We start from the raw sequence: 7,778 nt of genomic DNA on the forward strand, positions 1-7,778 counted from the left end.
TTTGCTGCCCCTAGAACGCTCTCAGTGGTACCCAGAGAGCCTTCTCTGTCTGGGTTCCCTAGTGCTGCTCAGAGATCATGTCACTGGAAGTGCAGTACGGTGGCACAAGGCACCCAGTTCTGCCTGCTGTAGGAGCTGCTGCCCCAGCGCGTTTGCACCCCGAGATTGTGGAATGATCTTGTGAAAGGCCAGCTGCTGCTTTGGGCAGGGGATCCCCGGAGCAGAGGGACTGCATTTCTCCCTTCATTGAGGCTTCTGTGCTGTTCTATTGCTCCTTAAATAAGTATCAGTTTAACTTTCCACTTTGTCTTGTAACTGAGCTAGACTTGGCGATCCAGAGATAAATACTGCCTGAAATAGAATAAGAAGAACCAAAGAGGCTGAGGCCAGTCTTACATCTGTTTAGAGTATTGGGACATAAAACACAAAACAAAACAAACAAACAATAACAAAAAGCTTGCTAGAACAAAGCTCAAGTCCAAAGGGTAGAGGGAGAGCAAGGGTTAAGAAGCTGATGCTTGCAGACACCTGCTGGGGTGGGAGGTCTGTGGATCTTGTGATTGATCAGAGAAGCTTTCACTTTCTTTTTCAGAGGTCAAATTGCACGATAGACCATTGTAAAAAAAACAAATCATTAACTTCTTATTTTACTTTTCAAATGGACAGAACTAGTTCCTAATTGGGAACATCTAATAGTTTAAAGAGATTGTATTACTTAATATGAATTAACCTACTAAGTTTTTTTTTTCAATTCAAAAGCTTGACACTTATGAAATATAAGGGATTTGCTCCAGAATAAATGCAGAGGAGACATAGGCATGGAGGAGGCGAGAGAGGCCATAAACTGAAAATTATTTCAGTTGGGTGATGAGTACATGAGGGTTCCTTGCTTTATTCTCTCTGTTCAGCCAAATGCGTGCTTGGTTGTACTTCTTTCTTTAAAAAACCAGTCCCCAGGATATCTATGAGAGGGAAATTTGAAAATAACTAAATTTAGTTCTACCAAAGCATTTGACACACTCGTAAGTATCGTAAGCCTTGATGTCCATGTTGGATGGTCATTATTTAGTTGCAATTATGCCTCAAGGACTTCAGGAGAAAAATGTGTTGCTCTAGAAAAATGTCCTAATCACTAATAAAATTTGAAATTTATTTCACCTTCTCTATCTATACATCAAATAAATTTAAAGCACGTAGGTATGACCACTGTTTTGGATATTAGACATTTAGTGTTTGCTTTAGAAAACAATAAACTCAGAAAACATGATGTGCACATATGTATGTGTGGAAGGAAGGGGAGAGAGAGAGAGAAAGAGACAGAATGTAAAATGAAACTTTAAGGAGATTCCCATTAGTTTTTCAACCAATTATATCAAATCAGTCAAGAAATGCATGAAAATGGTTACCAGTCATAGACAGCAAGCGGGTTCTAGGTTTGCTGAAAGACCTCTGTGGATAGAACCACTAATTATGTATTGTACTGAGTCTTTGTATGTTTGTTTGTTTGTTTTTTGAGACAAGGTCTCACTGTAGTTGAAGCTACTCTTGAACTTACTGTGTTGACAGGCTGGCTGTGAATTTGCAATGATCCTCCTGCCTCAGGCTCCCAAGTGCTGGGATTACAGGCATGAAGGAGTGAGTCTGACCTCTGAGAAAGGATGAAGATTAAGCGTATGGATGTATTTGTTCCTTCCCTCAGGTGGCAATAAGGATTGCCACCTGAAGGACAAGGTTGAAAGAGGAGGATACAAGTTCAGTTTTGGAAACAGGAAAGCAGATGAGGATAAACGATATTCTTAGCACATCTGAAGAGAAGGAATCTTATACTCGAAGTGAGAAAGGTAGAAATAGACCTGGTTTGCACAGAAGAATCTTCAAAAGACTCAGAGGTTGGTAGTGCTAGATTCTTCTAGAATTGGAACTCAGAGCAGAGCTTGAATAAGAATTGGTTAAGAGTCTAAGAACTATCCATATCTCAGATTACTTCCCACAATCTGATGAGCTACTTGATCAAGTATATTCTCCAAAATCCTAGAAAGAGAATATTCTCTAAAAGAATTAAGCAAAAGGAATCTTACTCTCTATTGAGGATAAGGTACTGGGCAGGAAAAAAGAGAGATTCACTAAATTTTGCTGATATTCTGAGCCAGCTCTCTCCCTTTGTGTTTCAGAATATTAGCCTTAATCCTCCAAAAGAGGAGGTTGAGACATTGTTTTCCCTAGAAAATTTGACTGACTGAAAAGAAAATACCTAAAGACATTTTGGAATTTCCACATCTAAACAACCCAAGTAGACCACAATAAAGTAAAACTTAGCACAGAGAAACCACACGCTTGGGGGCTTGTGAGTGTTCCCATCTTTAATATGAATGTGCAACCAGTGACCATGAGATAGAGGAAACAGTCTACAAAAATCAAAAGAAGTGAGGGGAAAACGACAGTGAGAAAAATAGTATAGCAATTTTAAAAAACATATTCACAATTTGGGGCTGGGGATTTAGCTCAGCGGCATAAGCGCCTGCCTTGCAAGCAGGCGGTCGTGAGTTCTATCCCCGGTACCGATAAAAAAAGAAAAGAAAAAGACCAAAAAACATATTCACAATTCTTTGATGTTCTTGTCACATCAAAAGTTGGAATTTATTTCCTCTCTTTTACTGTATTACATTTTTAAATTAAAAAATTTATGTTTTATCACACCTTTTAAAGAATATTAACAAATAGAAAGTCGTATGACATTTTTAGAGCATCATAATACTGTTGCTCATTTATTTAATGGTTCCCCTATGTTTGACTTCAACTACATTTTCATTTTGAATTTCAACCTCCTCCGGATGACCGAGAAAGCATAGACATTTATATTCCCTAGAATATAGAAATTTATTTCAGAACGTGAGGCTGTATAACTAACTTTACTTGTTTGAAGAGGGAGCAAAAGGGAGTAGACTTTCCTGTTGGGCCAGTGTCAAGAATGCAGATTAAGAACACAGCGTACAAATACAGGCGCTTAATCTTAATGGCACAGCGTCTACCTATAGTTTATATATCTTTATGCTATTTTATTGACCAAAGATTTACATGTGTCCTCTTAAATTATTTATTATCAGTTTTAGAGTTATTTCAACTCAGAGTATTTTAATTCTATTACAACATATTAATTCTACAAACAAAAGTTATGACATATTCTTCTGATGAATTTCTAATCATAATCCAGAAACATTAATATGGTATGAAAACAATAAATGTGTACTCTATCGTATTTAATTCTGTCATGAAATTCTCCCAGGGGAGAGATCTGAGCTGTTCCCTGGAAGGCATACATTTTACTCTCCAGCTGAGTTATGGATTGCACTCAGCCAGAGAACCTAGTGACAAATACATCTTCTATTTTTCTTGTTCCATCATTCTCCTAGATATTCTCAAATAGAAAAATCATCCTCATTTTTAATGATTATGTAGAAGCTTGACTTTGAAGTAAATTAAAAATTTCCCCAGATCTCAACTATGATAGTTACTTTTCTAGAAAAGACACTGGTATATAGCTAGTCAACTTTCACGGTCCGATTAATAGAATCCTGGATGCTCAAGTCAGATGGAACCTCAAACACAATGTGGCTCAGAGCTATTATCATGTGTGTGCTAAGACACTGAGGTTAAGAGAGCTGATGGGATGTGTTTCAGGACAAATGGCCTAGAGGGTGAGATTGGACCAGAAACCAGGATTTTTTTTTTTTTTTTTTTTTTTTTTTTGTCTTCATTCCAAGTCCTTTCGGTCTTTTCTTTTCTGAAGGCTTAAAATGAACTAGATGACCTTTCAAGATTCTTTCCAACACTGGGATTCTATGAAGTGGATTATAGTTGAGGAATTTTTATAAACTTGGCCTTGTTTCATTTGTGATAAATTTCTGAAAGAATGCAATTGTTTTCTTTGAAGTTTATAAAATAACCAGAGAAATTATTCCACAATTAGCAATTTATTCTTGTCAGTGAGCTTGAAGTATGCCATTGTAAGTTCCGCTGGATACATGGGTTTTTTTTTTGTGAAAAGATACTCACAGAAAATAGAGAACATTATTATTATCCAAGACATTAGGAAAGTAATATCAGACTTCTAGACTCTGCCTATTTCATAAAGCATGAATGGATAATTCCATAGGCATGGGTCTAGGTTCACAGGGAAATAGCATAACTGTTTAGGGTGATGACACTGCCAGTGTCACTGCAGTATGGTTTATATTAATGCCAGTCACCTAATTAGTTAACTGACATAACAGCCCTATTATACTTAGGAGGACAATGACTTCCATGTTCTAGGACCTCCACTGCTGATTGGGTCCCTTCTTGAATATAGATGATAAATTTTAAAGAATTAATTTAGTCTGTAGCTAAATTGAGCCTTCAGCTCCCTGGTGTGGCAGACTGTGGCCCTTCCAGGAAGAGAACCACCAGCAGCTCCTGAGATCCACGCCATGTTGGAACTTAGGACGCTGGGAAGCCAAGCAAGCACCTCCCCTCCCTGTTAAGTGGCTGCAGTGTGGCAGACTGCGGCCCTTCCAGGGAGAGAACCACCAGTGTTTTCTGAGATACACATTATGTTGGAACTTATGAAGCTGGGAAACCAAGCAACCAGCCTGCCTCCCTGCTAAGCAATAGTGGTGCACGGCCTAGAGTCAAACACTCCAGTTCCCCTACCCACTTTCTCCTGTTCCCCCCCCCCCCCCCCGCACCTCCCCGTTAGCAAATGGGAACCAGAAATCTGAGCATCTCTTGGGAGGATGACCATAGCAAATAAGGGGGATTTCCTTCTACCATCTCTTTGAAGGCAAATATTTTTATTACTGTTTTGCTATATTCTGATTAATGGTACTGCTCTATTCAGTATTCTGTTTTGATAAGTTCTATAATGTTCTGTATTTCAGTTTATTTTGATATAAGTGATTGAAAGAACAACTATTGTAAAGATAACAAAATATACTGTGATACCTATTACTGTTATCCCGGTAACCTGCTGTGAAGTTCTGTACCAATTTCACTGTATGATCTTAGTTGGCTTTATTCTGTCTTGTTCTGTTGTATTTTACTACTTTCAAAATAAAAATTAAAAAAAAAACTAAAAAAAAAATAAATTGAGCCTTCAGAAGCAGAGTTTTGTACCTGGATGGGGTGCTGCCAGATTGATATTAATTTTTATTAATGATTTTTGGAGGTGGGAACTTCTGAGGAAGAAAAGGATTGCTTTGCTCAGAAAGTGCTGGTACCAAGCAGGGCCGGGCATCTCACTAGTTCCTGTATTAGGCCCACTCTGCTAACTCCCAAGAGAGACAATGCAAGAGGATCCACAAAACCCAAAATGTGCAGCACTGTGCTCGGAAGTTGTTTGGCATTTTGGCATCTTCATGTGTGTTTCCAAGTTGGTATTTTCAAGCCCCTGCTCACCAGGAACCACAGGGGAAGGAAAGGTCTGCACAGGCACAAATCCTAAAGAGCTAAATTGCTTCTTGAATAATAAATCAGTCCACCTGGGGCTCTACAAGAATTCAGTGGACCATATCTACATTGTTTTTCCAGTGGGGATACAGGGATTAACTCTGCTTTCCAGTTGCACTGGTCCTTTCTAAGACTAGTTTATTAACAGTAGCTCTCCTCTGCCTGAGGTTATCCTTCAATAACCGAATTTTCCCGTGTCTAAGGATCTGCAGCTGTTTTGATATTCCCGCAAAGTCTCTTCCCACTCCTCCACTTGTTGCTTGGGAAAGGAAAGGCAGCTTCCTTCCTTGGGGAACTCTAATCTTTATTTGTATTTCTATTTTGAAGCTGAACTTAGTAAGTTCTGTCACGTTGTCACTTACTGTAACAGAGAGGGACCTTGCTTGCTATGGTCTTGAAGAGCAGAGTGGCCAGAGGAAATCAATTGGGTGACACAGGCTGGAAGCACAAAAGCCATCTCAGTGCAGTGGTGCTAATCCCTGTGTTCGTTCCTTTTTGTGCTCAGGTGTTTTCTTCCGTGCTGTGTCCTGAGGTTTCTGCCTGGCGGTGTCCGTGACTGTCTTGAGTCCCCTGGGCCCGTTGGTAGCGGCCTTCGCCTAACCACGTGAAGTTGATGAGTTGGCTTCAGCTACAGATTGGGAAAGGGCCTGCTGGCTGAGGAAAGTGTGAATGTTGAAGCTGAAGGCAGAACTGGCTTATGGAATATTTTATCTGTTCTCTGAGTTTCTCGTCCCAGTATGTCAACAAATTTGTTTTTGCTTAAAGACTTTCCCACACGAGTGTCTGCCAAGTTCAGACGACTGCTTTTTTAGATTGATCTTGGTTTTCTTGGAACAAGGGCTGGGCTTATATAATCAGCTCAGTTGGTCTCAGTGAGAAACGTTGGGAGATTCTATTTCCATATATGTTAGACAGGTCTGGGCATAGAAGAAAGACCTGAACACTGGCGGTGAAGGGTGGGAGGAAAAAACACTGCCGTAAACTTTCACTTGTGTCTGCTTTCTCCACTCGTCTGTAGGACTCTCTGGGTCATTTGGAAATGAGCCTCTGGGACTACTGTGTCCCATGTTGAAATCAACTCTGCTATATTATCTGTTGATTTAAATTAGTCTGATTTATTAAAAAGAGCCTTTAGGTTTCTAATTTCTAGATTAGTAGAAACACTGTCACTATCTGAAGCAGCTCCAAGTGTGCATGTGCCCTAGGGACCCTTTGCCTCAGAGGCATGAAAAGCACCAAGTGCGATAGTCTCATTTTCTGTGGCACATTTAATGGGACAAAGATGAAACGGAAGACTCTGCTTTCATAAAGGAAAATACTGATCACTGTGAGGTGCTGTGTATTTCTGGAGATTGGTTTCTGGGCTTAGATCACAGAGCAGTAGAAGAAGGGGAACCTGGAAGCTTACCTGGAACAGAACTTTCTGTGGACTCCTATGGCCACTGTTAGTACTAAGCGCAGCACAAGCTCTCAGGAAGAAATAGTCTTGAAGACCACCATGTCCACAAGCACTACTGGCTTAGGATGCTAGCAACCTCTGCCAATGCCAGCCCAATGTCCTGCCCAAGTAGCAGGAAAGACTCCTTTCCTGGCTGATTTTATGATGTAAGGCAAAGAGTTAGTCGGATGGAGATTGAGATACCTGCTGTGAGAAGCTTAGCAAGTAGCAAAGTAGACATTGTAATGATGAGACTTAATACTCAAAATTAGACTGACCACCCGCCTGGACAGTGCCGCACCTCTGTAGACTGTTGTCTGTGGGATCTTGCGCTGGAAAACTTCCAGCATGGAAGAAGTTTTACGTGGCTCACCTGCAAGAGGAAGAAGATCAGGAAATCAGGAAATGTGGAGTGTTGTTTGTCCCGTTTGTCCTGTGGGTAAGTCCCTCTGTGGTCTCCATGGTGAAAAGTAAGGCAGTAAGCCAGAATGCTTAGGAGCAAAGTCACCCCTCAGAGGAAGCAGAAGAATGGAATAGATACGTTTCTTCCTCATAACAAGTTTTTGTTTTTGCATAAACACTAGAATTTTCATAATCAACAGCATGAGCAGTGAGAATATTGTGGTTTTTCCAGGCAGCTTTGACAGACAGCATTATAACAATAGGGAATACAAACCCTTAAGGGATACTGGATTTCTCATCATTGTCCGTATTTTTACCCTGTACACCACGAATTGTTCTGGTTACAGTAGCCCGTGACAGTGACGCATGGCAGTAGTGATGTGTGGCAGGAAAAGGGAGGACAGGAGGAGGAGCCAGAGAGCAGAGTTGTGGAGAAAAAGGGACATTCACACAC

At 40.4% G+C, this 7,778-nt stretch overlaps 1 long non-coding RNA gene across 3 annotated transcripts in view; it reads right to left on the reverse strand.

Annotated features, from left to right (window-relative positions):
• The window catches only part of LOC134471808 (uncharacterized), a 71,355-nt gene extending 63,577 nt beyond the window's left edge, over positions 1 to 7,778 (reverse strand). For all 3 annotated transcript variants that reach the window (XR_010041480.1, XR_010041481.1, XR_010041479.1), the window contains exon 1: positions 7,296 to 7,778. This is a non-coding gene — a long non-coding RNA (uncharacterized LOC134471808). The remainder of the gene's footprint in view (positions 1 to 7,295) is intronic.

The sequence above is a fragment of the Cavia porcellus genome, unplaced genomic scaffold, assembly GCF_034190915.1.
Source record: "Cavia porcellus strain 051 isolate PalLab524CR breed Dunkin Hartley unplaced genomic scaffold, mCavPor4.1 scaffold_20, whole genome shotgun sequence".
Taxonomy (NCBI): domain Eukaryota; kingdom Metazoa; phylum Chordata; class Mammalia; order Rodentia; family Caviidae; genus Cavia; species Cavia porcellus.